The 14,568-nt window shown below is 37.6% G+C and overlaps 1 non-coding gene across 1 annotated transcript; it reads right to left on the reverse strand.

Moving 5' to 3' along the window:
• Positions 1-12,055: 12,055 nt before the first annotated feature.
• LOC116112903 lies at positions 12,056-12,162 on the reverse strand. Its single transcript, XR_004125326.1, has one exon. It is a non-coding gene; the product is annotated as a small nucleolar RNA R71 (small nucleolar RNA).
• Positions 12,163-14,568: the final 2,406 nt, after the last annotated feature.

The raw sequence follows: 14,568 nt of genomic DNA on the forward strand, positions 1-14,568 counted from the left end.
AAAACAAATATACAACAATTTCTAATTCATACCCATTTAATTCGGTATTTGAAAATAAACCAACTCTCTCTCTATATTTATATTTTAAATAAATCAATAAAAACTTAGTAAATTAAAATAAATAGCCATCATAAATAATAAAACTTCAAAATAAATTGAACAAAACAATAAAAAAAATCATAGCCAAAACTTCAAGTGATATTTTGTATCAACACCCATAAATTCATAGTGGAATGAGGGTCTATTGTAATATATGATCAATACATATGTGTGATTAATTTGTTATATATATAACTTAGGTTTGATTAAGCTATTATGTTATTAAATTTGTCATGCTATATATCACTTGATTATACAATATGTTATGTTCATCAATTTGTTAAACTATATTTATCATTTATTAATTGAAATGCTATATCATAATATTTAATTATTGATTACATTTGGAAAATATGAAGCTATTATGTTATAAGATTTGTTATATTATATATCACTTGATTATACAATCTATTGTGTTATTAAATTTGTTCTGTTATATTCATAATAATTTATTATTTATTAATTGAAATGCTATACTTATATATTTAATTATTGATGACATTTGAAAAAAAAAAAACCATCCAAACATATTATATATATATATATATATATAAAAGCATCATAATATTTTATCATTGACTACCATTGAAAAAAAATCATCCAAACTTAACCAGACATAAAAAACTTAGCATCATATAAATATATAGATAATAATGTATACTATGTTTTCAAACATAAATGAACGAATAAGCGAATAGGGTGTTCCCGACCGGATGGATCACTCGAACAGAGTTATGTTCACGAACATAATCAAACGAACACCTTAACGAATGAACCATTTTTTATCAAGTCGAACCAAGTTGTTATCAAATAAACATCGAACTATTTGTGAACAGCTCGGTTCATTTGCAGCCCTATGTAAAGTGTTGTAAAGGTTTAAAGCCAAACATAAAAATAAAATCAACATGAGCATTTAGCATGTCACAAGGAAGGTTATTATTGATCATTTGACATGTTCTTATAGGGTAGAATGGTTAAAAGAGGTTACGGAGTAAGTCGAGGTAAATAGGTATGAAAAAGGCATGAAACTAGAGTTGCCATTGCCATTGTCATTCCCATAGTCTTCTGAATGTTTTTTAATATCTTCCTTATCGAAATGGGTTGAGACCTACATAAAAGTTGTAGCCCTTTCTTTAAACTTTAAAAAGAGACCGAGATCATATCAATTTGATGTGTATAACTTGAGATATACCTTCTTGAACATGACTTGCATGGCATCGTTGTCCCAAAAGTGCTTCCAATTTCTTAATTTAATTTAGTCAAATCATCCATGATCAATTCCAAGTATAGAAATAATGCTAAAAGGGTTTTGAAAACATGTTTAAATGAGTAATCATGGTAATTATTTAATGATTGTATGAACATATATATTTAATGTAATGAATGACCATGAAGGTTATGTGTAATATGTCATGTATTACTTAATTTTGAGTTTGTTTATGTATCAATAAGCTTAAGTATGATATGTTTCTATGAATTTGTTATGCATCCCTGAAATGGTCATGATGGAATTATATGTTCATATATGGAAAGTGTATGTCCTTTTTTTTTTTTTTTAAAAAAAAGGAAGACTTGATCCCAAGTTTGAGTAAAATGCTTTTAAGGTACATAGACATGCATTTTTGTGAAAAAAAAAAAAAAATGATTTTTTAAGTTTTATGGAAGTTGATAGCATTTATATGCAAGATCGTTAAAAATCATATAAAAAAGCATGTGTTGGTGAAAATAATGAAATGATTTTGATATAAATAGTAAAAAAAATATAAGATAATAAATGTGTACAAATTTTGAATAGAAAACTTACAAATGATATTTGATGAAGATCACACTTTTATTGCTAGAATACAAAGCTTTTTATTAACCACACTAAGAACACAAAAAATTCTAAACTCTCTCTCTCTCTAACAGTCTACTCCAAACACTCAACTTCTACATCTATCTATACTACAAAGTCACGGAATTCAAACACAAATGAATCTGAAGTTATTATTACAAAACATAATAAAAGATAAAGTAGTTGATGAGATATATTGAATTATTGAGGATGTGTTTTGAATTATTGAGGTTTTGTCATGATACTGGCTAACAAAATAATCTTGTTGATAAGAAGGAATATCTTATGAAATTGTCTTGCAGAAAATATCCACCAAAATTATTGAAAATGTGTTACAGGTGATGGTGAGTCATTCGTCTTGAGAATCTTGAAAATAATCCGAAAGATAATTGTTAGAAGAACTATCATAAGAGTCTTGGTGTTGAGAAGAATCAAGTATACTTGAAGTATCAGCTAATGAAGTCGATTCTGAATTTAAATGTCATTTTTATCATTCTCGGCTTCAGCTAACTCTTAAGCTTCTTCAACTTCAGCTAATCGGCTGGTAGATGTTGATGCTGAAAATTTATTGGCATAACAAGTAGTAATCCAAGCATTAAATGTTTCTTGTGGTTGGTTTAAAACTTGTTGCTCATATTTCGAAGAACACTTTTGGCCCCAAGTTCAGCTTGATAAATTAATGAGTTAACGGATTTTGAATGAAGGGGTAAAGCTTCGATTAATTCCATGGGTGATGGGTTACACGTATGCTTTCTTAATTTCATAAAATTAGTGATATGGGTATCAAAAAGAATTTGAAGACGAATATCATTTGAAAAAAGAAATTTTAATAATTTTCGTTGACTATTCTTCTTTTGAGACATATGGCAGTTTTGGACAATATTGAATAAATTGGGTCATTTGGTATTGAGAGGAAAATGATAGGAGTGCCCACCAAGTTTTTGTTTTCCTCTTTCTTTATCATTATCACTCATTTTCCTTACTTCCACTCAATTTTTTCTTTCCCTGTAAGAATTCACAGGAAAGAAAGTCAGGTAATGAATTATTATGTCCTTTGATGTGTTAAATTTCAAAATCAAAACAAGAAAGTATTGATTGTCATCTAGCAAAATTTTGTTTTGAAACCAAATTTTTGACATCTTTTTCAAAAATAAATTTTGATGCAATAGAATTTGTTTGAATTAAAAATATTTTATTAATCAAATCATCTTAAAATTTGTAATGCATAGAACAATTGATAAAACTTCTTTTTTGATAGTTGAATAATTCTTTTGGGCACCGAGCCAAACTCTAAAATGGAACCTAACGAGACTTTCTTTATTATCTAATTTTTGTTATAATATCCCACCATAACCTATGTCAAAGGCATATGTCTCTATAATAGGATATTCTATTGGATGTAATATACTGAGACAAGGAAGAAATTTAATTTTGGATTTGATTTCTCTAACTATTTGGGTATGATATTCAGATCAGGTAGGACGATTTTTTCTAGGCCTTTGATTTAACGGTTCACATAGCTTTCTAAGATCTTGGAAAAAAATCTACAATATAGTTTAAAGATCCTAAGAATCTTTGCAATTGAGTTTTATCTCTTAATTCATCAGGAAAATTATTTGCAAATTCTATTGATCTATCAATTGGTTTAATAGTTCTTTTATGAATTTCATGTCCTAAAAATCTAATTTTTGTTTGGAATAATTTTATTTTTGTGGCTGAAACAACTAATCCATTCAAATATATTTAAATATTTTTATGATGCCAGAAAAATCAGGGCTGACGTTAGCCTGCGTCAGTAGGCACCAATTAGAGTTCATGAAGGTTTTGCACTGCCTGGGAGCTGCCACATCGCTCAATGACGGAAAGAATATGGCTGTCACTAACTTGGCAGATTCTAGTTAGTTTATGAGTGATTGAGGGCCACACACCTGTCCAAACTCTAGGTAATTTGAGAATATTTCCTAAGTTATTAGCCAATGGGAGGCAAGGAAGGACTTGCACGACACCTACCTACTTGCGGATTTGTAATCATCACCTTGAATTCCTCTACTATAAATAGACGACTACTCCCCCTCTCATTTTCAGGGTTTTGATCCTGAACCCTCATTCCAATTGTAAACTTTATTTTCAGAGCAAATATAACCCACGAGAAAGAGACTGACTTGATATTCTCTCTGAATACTCAGTTATTGTACCTCTGCTCATTGTTCGCTATACGCGACCTCTTGTAATCTCTCATATATAAAAGAAACAATGGAGGTAGGATTCACTTTAGGAATCCGAACCACTTTAAAAATCATATATCTCATTTATAATTCAGTCTTTGTATCTGATCATAATCATTCACGTGTTATTTCTAAGAACAACTTATCACTTTGCATGTGCGAGTCGTTGGTGTCAAAATCAAGCATCAACAGTTTGGCGCTAGAATGAGGGCTTGATTTAGTATCCACTCTTTATTAAGAATCTCTAATCAATCAGCTTTACTCGTGAACAAATGGCTCGTGGTCTTGAAACTGAGCGAACTAACACTAACAACGAGGAAATCCCCCAAGTATAGGATGTTACTTCTCCTAAAGTACATCCAGTTCTGCAGGGTACCAGGGCAGATATCCCCTCGACCTCTCAGCTCAAACCAGCTATGATGAATTACCTGGAGAGGTTCAACAATACTCTGTAAACGGTTAGCCGAAGGCTAGATCGTTTGGATCAGGTCGTACCACCCAATTTTGACAGGATAGTACCGCCACCAAAAACGCCTGTAGGTCACGTTAAAGCGTGGAAACAAGTGAAAGCCCATGTCGCGAGCACTATGGCTCGTAAAGACAAGGGAAAGCAGGTGGCAGATAATAGGCCAAAGAGCTTGAAGGGACCAGTGAATGCTGGTCGTGAGGTAGGTAGAATACATGTGGCTTTGCAACTTGGTGGTATGTCACATCATAAGCAGTCCCACGCCACATCATATGGGCACCCCCACAAGAGTGCAAGGTAGGGAGACTCCCATTATCACTGGAATAATGGTCCGACCATTACCGCGAAAGAAATGCCTACCATCCATGGGTCGATTCTGCCTACCATAGAGGTCAGGATAATTCCCCTAGCCATTCAGTTCCTTCACATGGCTCCAGCCAGTGTGTGCCAAGGTATGCTAAAGGCTTCGATCGAGGCGGGGAAGAGTCTTATCTACGGTCCTTCCTCAATCGCAATCATCAAGGGTGAACCCATGTTACGGAAAGTGATCTCTAGGTAGCTCCGCTTCTTTAGATTGAGGAGTTACACGAGCTGTGGATCAGCTTAGAGCTTAGCAAAATGAGCGAGGCTAGGTTCTTAAGGTGTCTCCCTTTTCTGTGTTGACTGCTCCTCTCTCATCAAGGTTTAGAATACCCGATATGCGAGCATTCGATGGGAATTCTGATCCAGAGGATCATCTCTATGAGTTTAACAACCTCATGGAGCTTCACCAAGTTTCCAACTTGGTGAAGTGTCGCTGCTTAGTAGTGACACTGACTGCCCATGCTAAGCACTAGTTTAGATCACTTCCACCAGGATCTATTAACTCGTGGCAACAGATGAGCTCGTTATTTCTGAGACACTTCTAGGCCAATAAGAAGTTCTCAATACCATTGAGCTAACTAAGCAACATACGGCGGGAGAGGAATGAGTCCCTCCAGTCCTATATTGACAAGTTCCACAAGGAGCTGAATAATGTGGCTAATACACCCGAAGATTCAGTTCAAACTCTTATTATTGCAGGAGTTCACCTGCAAACCAACCTGTGGAAGAAACTGCAATCTGAGGATGATATTTCCTTCGCTCGCTTCTACAATCTTATTGAGAAATATCTTCAAATTGAGAATTACATTGCTGCTTTGAATCGCCACGACCCTAGTCCTTCAACCAGTGCTCCCAATCGAACGGAGGAAAACTGGGAGAGAGTAGTAGAAAGCCTAATCACAAATGGGCTAATGACGATCAGAGAAAGGAAAAGAAACAACTCTTTAAGGCCAAAAATTTTATGCCCAGGTTCCTCATCGCAATCGCAACAAGAATCAGTGTACTATGCTGAATGCATATCAGCTATTCTGGATAAATTAGAAGAAGCTAATCTACTCGAAGAGCCAAAGCCCATGAATAATCCCCCTTCAGCAAGAAACAGCAAGAAATATTTATGTTATCATTGGGATAATAGGCACCATACGGATGAATGTTGAGCTCTTAAGCAGGCAATTGAAGACCTCATTAAAAAGGGGCACTTTAAGGAGTATGTTAATGGTCCAACTCCTGTTCAGGAGAAAGGTCAAGGGGACCAGGGGAAGAAGCGTCATGGTCGCAAGAGTATCCATTTTGTTGGGATCATATTCGAAGGACCAACCTTGCAAGGAATTCTCGAGGTACTTAGAAGAAGTACGCTCGAGAAGCTCGCCATGACCTTGTGAGTGTGATGAACAAGGTGTCGCTACGTGTTAAGGTGTGGAAAGAGGAGGAGATTACCTTCTTAGAGAAAGGTGCGGCACGAATGTATCACCCTTATGAGGATGCACTCGTCATTGCGATTGAAATAGGTCGGTGTGAAGTCCACAGAATGTTGGTAGATAATGGGAGTGCCATGAACATCCTATTTTAGCGAGCATTCGAGGAAATGCAATTGGACAAGGCAGATCTGAAGCCTACCTCTATCTTTCTCTATGCTTTTACTGGGGATCATCTGATTCCCAAGGGAACGATTGCACTTCCTATCACTTTAGGTAAAACCCACAAAGTGACTAAGGTGATAGAGTTTCTAATGGTAGACTATATGTTCGCTTTTACCGGTATATTGGGACGACCTCTACTACGAAACTTTAAAGCTGTCACCTCTATCTATCATCTGAAGATGAAATTTCCCACTCCAACGAGCTATGGGAACGTCAAAGGGTCTTAGCATGAATCTTGCAACTGTTATATAAGAGTAGTGTCGATGGCATGCAAAGGGAAAGGAAAGCCAGTAGGCATCCTTGAGTAGGCTATAGCAATCAGCGAGATCAAACCACAGTCAAGTCTAGTGGAAGATAGCATAGACCCTCGTGTTTAGGGGGAGTATTCCCATAATAGGCCTATTGAAACTCTATCTGAGGAATCAGTCGACCAGAGTGAGCTGACTCATGTATTAAGAATCGGAAGTAATCTCGCCCTTAACTCACTAGAGATCTAACGAGCTTCATCAAACAGAATATGGATGTTTTTGCATGGACTCATGTTAACATGGTCGGGATCAGCCTGAATGTAATATGTCATGCACTCAACATCAGCAGTGAGGTCAGGCCAGTTCGCTAAAAGAGAAGAGCCATGGACCTAAAGCGATATGCTACTCTTAACATTGAAGTGGGTAAGCTCCTCTTAATCGGGTTCATTCAAGAGGCTCATTACCCGACTTAGGTCGCCAATCCTATTTCGATGAAAAAACCTAATGGCAAGTGGCGAACCTATGTTGATTTCACGGATCTCAACAAAGCTTGTTCGAAGGACAATTTCCTTTTCCCCATAATCAACCAACTTGTTGATGCCACTTCTAGGCACGAGCTGTTAAGCTTCATGGATGCCTACTCGGGGTCTAATCAAATCCTAATGTACATGTCCGACAAGGAGCACACCTCATTCATCACAGATCAAGGACTGTACTGCTACAAACTCATGCCCTTCAGTTTGAAAAACGTTAGGGCGACCTATCAGCATTTGGTTAACCATATGTTTTCTGAGTAGATTGGGAAATCAATGGAGGTCTATGTCGATGACATGTTGGTCAAGTCGCATATCACTTCAGATCACATAGCCAATCTCGTAAAGATGTTCATGTACTCCGAAGATATAGAATGAAACTTAATCTCTTAAGTGTTCATTCGAAGTATCCTTAGGGAAATTCCTAGGGTATATCGTTAACCATCAGGGGATTGAAGTCAACCCTGAGAAGATCCAAGCTCTCCTAGATATGAAAAGTCCCACTAATCGAAAGCAAGTTCAAAGCTTGAATGAGAGAATCGAGAGCAATAGATCGTTGTTTGTCGTTCTTCAATGTACTTAGGGCCAATAAGAAACTTGAATGGACTTTAGAGTTTGAACGAGCCTTCCAGAGCATAAAAGAGCATCTTGGAAAGCCACCTCTCATGTCTAAGGCCCTTCCCAGGGAAATCTTATTTCTCTACCTGTCCGTCTCTCAGTATGCGGTCAGCGCAGCTCTCATTCGGGAAGAGGGCAAAATTCAGTTGCCAGTATATTATATGAGCAAATGACTACTGGACACCGAGACATGATATCTAGAGATGGAACGATTAGTTTATGCCCTGCTGATCGCTTTTAGGAAGTTGCGACCTTACTTCCATGCCCACACCATTCATGTATTAACCAACTACCCACTCAGGCAGATCATTTAAAAGCCAAAGGCTTCGAGTAAGTTGCTTGAGTGGGCTATGGAATTGAGTCAATTCAATCTGTATTATAGACTGAAGACAGCAGTCAAAGTGCAGGCTATTGCTGACTTTATTTTGGAGTTCTCTCATTAGCCAAATGAGGAATCCGAACAGGCAGCCAGCTAGCGAAATTGTGTAGGAAACCATTCGAAACTTGTCATCATGGAGCCTCTATGTTGATGGGTCTTCAAATAGAAGAAGAGCTGGAGCTGGTCTTCTACTCATCAACCCTGAGGGAACTTGCATTTATGGAGCCCTCAGGTTTGGATTCAAAGCTACAAATAATAAGGCCAAGTATGAACTGTTATTTGCTGGTCTGCAACTAGCAAGAGAAATGAGATCTGATATGATCGACATTAATAGCGACTCCTAGCTGGTTGTCAATCAGATCCTAGGAAAGTATCAAGCCAAAGAAATGAATATGATCAGTTACTTGAAAAAAGCCAAGGTCGCACTTGAGCCTTTCAAGCACTATACGATCAGGCAAATCCCGAGACATAGTAATTCTATTGTAGATGTTTTAACAAAGATAGCCTCCTCTCTAGACTCCGATGCTCATGTTTTAGCAAAGATAGCCTTCTCTCTAGACTCCGATGCTCCGGATGTATTCCAATCAAGTACATCGAAGCTCCCAGTATCAGCTCACCTGATTAGGTCGTAGCCGCAAATGAATTCGTTTCCTAGATGACTCCGATTGTTTAGTATCTCAAAGACAGGGTTCTTCCTAACAGCAAGACTCATGCGACCTAGAGTTGTCTATTACATTCTCATCGAAGATCAGTTGTATAAGCGAGGGTTTAGTACTCCTTTCCTCTAATGTGTAACGGATGATGAAGCAGACTATACCATGAGAGTATAGTTGGTCAAAGACTAGACCCAAGCAAGCCTGGGCCTGGGCCTGGGCCTGTTTGGGACTGGGACTGGTTCCAGGCCCATGAGCAATTTTAAAACCCGGACCTGTAGGCTTGGAAAATTTCTTTTTCCCCCTGTTTTTTTTTTTTTTATATTTTAGGGGTGAAATGAAATTTTGTAATGAGTTTTTAGTATTTTTCAAATGTAAATTTTATAAATTTTTCCAGGCCTTGAAAATTTTTTTCATATAAATTTTGTAAAATTTCCTTTTAACCCCTATAATTTATGTTTATTTTAAAATTTATAGGGGTTTTATGTAATTATACAAGGGACTAAAATGAAAATATTTAAAAAAATTAGGCCCAGGCCCGGGCCTTGGAGGAGGGCCCAATGGAGGGACCGGGCCCTTCTCCTTAGGCTTGGTCCCGTTTTGGGACCAGACCTCCTAGGACCAGGTTTTTAGGCTGGGTTTTTGGACCCAGTCCCAAATGCCCACCTCTACATGAGAGAGATACATGAAGGGACTTGTGGTAATCACATTGTTGCACGATCTCTCAGGAATAAAATTATATGCCAAGGATATTACTGGCCCCTTCTTCATGAAGATGCCTTCAACTTTGTGAAGAAGTGTGATGAAGTGTCAAAGATTCGTGAATATTTCGCAAGTTCCTTCCCACCAGCTAACAATGATGACCAGTCCTTGATCATTCTCTATGTGGGGAATTGATGATAATCCCTGGATTATACTGTTTTTATTAGACTTTTAGTCGGATTTTAGATACTTTCTAGTTCATTTTGACCTGAATTGTTGCTTAATTCGTTACATTTCGTGTTTCAGGTTAAAATAGACATTTTGAGCAAATAAAGATATAATTGGAAATTCTGGACTCAGAAGTAAGCGGATCTCAGAAGTTGGGAGAGTTCTGAAGCAGAATAAAGCACTATGAAGCTTGTTTCCAAGGGAGAGCACCGAAGATCGAAGAATCAAGCAAACAACCAAGCAAAGGGGCAATTCTATAATTTTTAGAATTCTTCAGGAAGCTTCGTCGCGGCGAAGGTTGTTCTTCATCGCGGCGAAATGGGCCAGTCACGCACCAGATTCAGCGTCTTGTCACCGCGGCGAGATTTCTTCTTCGCCGCGGCAAAGTTTGCATTTTCTAGTTTTTGTAAAACGCACAGTTTTACTTTTTAGATTTTTCTGAGGATTTTGGATGAGGTATAAAAGAAAAACTTAGTCTTTTTGCCAAGTGTTCATCTTCGAGTAGGGTTTGAGAGCTTTTTACATTTCTTAGATGCATTTTGAGCGATTTTTAGATTGCAAAAGGTGAAGATTCGAGATTAAACTAGTGGATTCGTCATTTGGGGAGATTTCTTTTCTTTTCTCTTGTTTGCATTATGTTGAGCTTCAATATTTTTGTTTCTTTTGTTAGTATTGTTGATTTAGCCATGAACTAACCTTTTTTGGGTTAGGGTTTTGATTGTAATTCGGAACTTTATGGGTTAAGTAATAGATTATCTTCTTTTCATATTATGTTGCTTTGATTGTGTGTTTACTCTGAATTTATTGTTTATTTGTGATGAACATGATGAGATTGAGAAATGAATCATGTTAGGCTTCTTGGGTAATCACCATTGTAGTATTAGATGCTAGAGATAGATTCAAGAATCAATGAAATCATTCTAGGATTCTTGTGCTTAATGAACTTAGATTTATTAACCTTCAATTTGTTGGGTGCGGAAGGTTAATAGAAAAGAGTAGCAAAACATAGCCTGAGAAGGTATGTTTGACACTTTAGAGAGTTCGATTTACAATCAATGCATGTGAATATGAATTTAGTTTAATTCTTTAGGTTTAACCCATAGAGTCCGAATGAAGTCAAAACCCTACCCTTTTTTTTGAATTGATTTTATCTTTTTTTTTCATCTTGCTTTCTTAGTTAAATTTTAGTTTAGAATTTATTGTTAAATCTTAGTTAACAATTGCTCCCGTAAATCCAAAAGAATTCGATTGCTCCAACTTGAAAACAATAGGAAACTTAGTGCTTAGCAAACAATCCTCGTGGGAACGATACTCACTCATCACTCTATTACTTGAGCGACTAGTATACTTGCTAGATATTGCATGTTGTAAAAAACACGCATCAAGGTTTTGGCACCGTTGCCGGGGATTGAGTTTTAAGTTAACATTGAGTTTTTCTATAGTTAGCTAGATTGGAGTTTTTGTTTTTGTTTTCATCATCATCTGTTTTACTCTTGTTTTTAATTTTCAGTTTGTTTGTGATCTCACTTTCCTTCATTTCTTTTTGTGCAGTTTATGCAAAGAGCGAGACGTCAACTAGTGGTTCCTGTTGATCTTGAGATTGAGAGAACCGTCAGACTACTTAATAGAGAGAGAAAAGAACGAGAGGATATAGCTTTTGAAGTAGAAGAAATAGTTGTTGAAATGGCAGAACCAGAAAACAAGACACTAAGGGAATTTTCAATTCCCATGGTTAATGGCAGTGGGTCGAGTATTACTAGACCTACGGTGCAAGCCAACAACTTTGAGATTAAGCAGGCAATCATCCAGATGATCCAACAGTCGATAAGGTTTAATGGTAATTTGAAGGAAGATCCAATTTAGCATATTGCAAATTTCTTGGAAATTTGTGACACCTTCAAGTCGAACAGAGTGTCAGATGATGCCATTAGGTTGAAGTTATTCCCATTCTCATTGGGGGATAAATCCAAGGGGTGGTTAATGGCACTACCGCCAGGAACTATCACAACTTGGAACGATCTAGCACAAAAGTTCCTGACCAAATTCTTCCCTCCAGCAAAATCAGCAAAACTGAAAAATGATATCACATCATTTCTGCAAGATGAATCCGAGTCATTGTATGAAGCTTGGGAGAAGTACAAGGAATTAATGAGGAAATGTCCACACCATGGGTTGCCAATTTGGCTTCAAGTCCAAACATTCTACAATGGATTGATGGGTAACGTGCAAACCATGGTGGATGCAGCATCAGGAGGAGCCTTGCAGAATAAGACACCAGAGGAGGCTTATGAGTTGCTTGAGGTTTTGGCAAGCAACAACTATCAAAGACCAAATGAGAGAGTAATACCAAGAAAATCTAAGGGTCTTCATGAAGTTGATGCCTTCACAGCCATCTCAGCCCAACTCATGGCACTTCAGAAATAGTTGGGAAGTATGCAGGTAAACTCTATTCAAGCACCTCAACTAACTTGTGATTTTTGTGCAGGAAACCATGTGAGCAGCGAGTGTCAAGTGGGGAACACATTTGCTTTGTCATCTTCATCATCGGAGCAAGTGAACTACTTGGTAGGAAATCAGAGGCAGCCAAATAACCCGTACTCCAACACATACAATCTGGGGTGGAGAAATTATCCAAATCTGGCTTAGGGCAATCAGAACTAGCAAAATAATTAATGGAACCAAAGAACATTGCCAAATAACCAACCAGGGGTGAATAATCAACCGGGAGATCCTAGAGTGCCAAAGTTAGAGGGCATGTTTGGGAAATTCATGCAGGAAACCACAGGTTTTATGAATGAGACAAGGACGAATTTTAGAAATCAAGGGGCGTCCATTCGGAATCTTGAGGTACAGATGGGCCAATTGGCCGAGAAGCTAAATGAGAGACTGCAGGGTTCTTTAGCTAGCAACACAGTGACTAAACCACGTGAGCAAGCAAATGCCATAATTTTGAGGAGTGGGACAGTTTTGGAAGAAGTTGAGTAAGCTGAAAAGGAAGAATCTGAAGAGGAAGTTGATGAAGAGATTGTTGTTGATGAGAAACCAAGCGGTTTGAAGGAAGAGAACAAGAAGAAGGAAGAAAGGCAAAAAAAGAAGGAGAAATTGCCATTCCCTGAGATAGCACCAGAGTTGGCACATCACACCCCACCCATGCCTTTTCCTCAGAGACTAAAGAAAAAGAATCAGGATAAGCAATTTTCAAAATTTATTGAAATATTTAAAAAATTGCATATTAACATTCCTTTTGCAGATGCATTGCAGCAGATGCCGAGCTACGCGAATTTCCTTAAGGAAATCCTATCAAACAAAAGGAAGTTAAAAATGAGGAAACAGTAATGCTTACAGAGGAGTGCAGTGCCATTCTCCAGAAGAAGTTACCCCTGAAGCTCAAAGATCCAAGGAGTTTTACTATTCCTTGCATTATAGGAGATATTACTTTTGATCGTGTTTTGTGTGATTTAGGTGCTAGTATTAATTTAATGCCCTTTCCTGTTTTCAGGAGACTGGGAATTGGTGAAGTGAAGCCAACAACCATATCATTGCAACTAGCGGATAGGTCCATAAAATACCCGAGGGGGATAGTGGAAGATATGTTGGTGAAGGTGGACAAGATAATTTTTCCGGCAGATTTTGTTGTGTTGGACATGGAAGAGGATAAGGAAATTTCTCTTATTTTGGGTCGACAATTCTTGGCCACGGGGAGAGCACTTATTGATGTGCAAGAAGGAAAGTTACTGTTGAGAGTTCAAGATGAAACAGTGACTTTCAATGTCTTTGAGGCGATAAAGTTTTCGTCCGAAACGGATTCATGCTTTAGTGTCGATGTGGTGGATAAATTGGTTGTGGAATCTATTGAAGAAAACACCCCAAAATTACCTCTAGAAGCATGTATAGCCACATCAAAAACAGTAAAGGTAGATGAGTCGGTGAGTAATGAATGTGCTAGATTGTTAGAAGCACTTCAACCAATTGATAAGAGTCAAGATGTCGAATTTGAGGAGTTTGATTTTGAAAAAGAGAAGGAGAAGGAAAAAAATGAAGAACCTCTAAAGCTTGAGTTGAAACCTTTACCTTCCCACCTCAAATATGTATATCTTGGAGACTCAGAAACCTTCCCGGTGATCATTAGTTCAGGTTTGAGTAAATTGGAGGAGGAGGGGTTGATTAGGGTGTTGAGGGAACATAGATTAGCAATTGGATGGACCATTTCAAACATTAGAGGTATCTCGCCATCATTTTGCATGCATAAGATACTCATGGAGGATGACATTAAGCCTAGGGTGCAACCACAACGGAGATTGAATCCTTCAATGAAGGAAGTGGTGAGAAAGGAGGTGGTGAAGCTCCTAGATGCGGGGATTATTTATCCTATTTTCGACAGGCCATGGGTGAGCCCGATACAAGTGGTTCCGAAGAAGGGAGGTATCATGGTAGTAAGGAATAAGAGTAATGAGTTGATACCAACGAGGACGGTGACGGGCTGGAGAGTGTGCATTGATTACCAAAAATTGAATGAGGTGACAAGGAAGGATCATTTTCCACTACCTTTCATTGATCAGATGTTGGAGAGGTTGGCAGGA

The sequence above is a fragment of the Pistacia vera genome, unplaced genomic scaffold, assembly GCF_008641045.1.
Source record: "Pistacia vera cultivar Batoury unplaced genomic scaffold, PisVer_v2 Contig67, whole genome shotgun sequence".
Taxonomy (NCBI): Eukaryota; Viridiplantae; Streptophyta; class Magnoliopsida; order Sapindales; family Anacardiaceae; genus Pistacia; species Pistacia vera.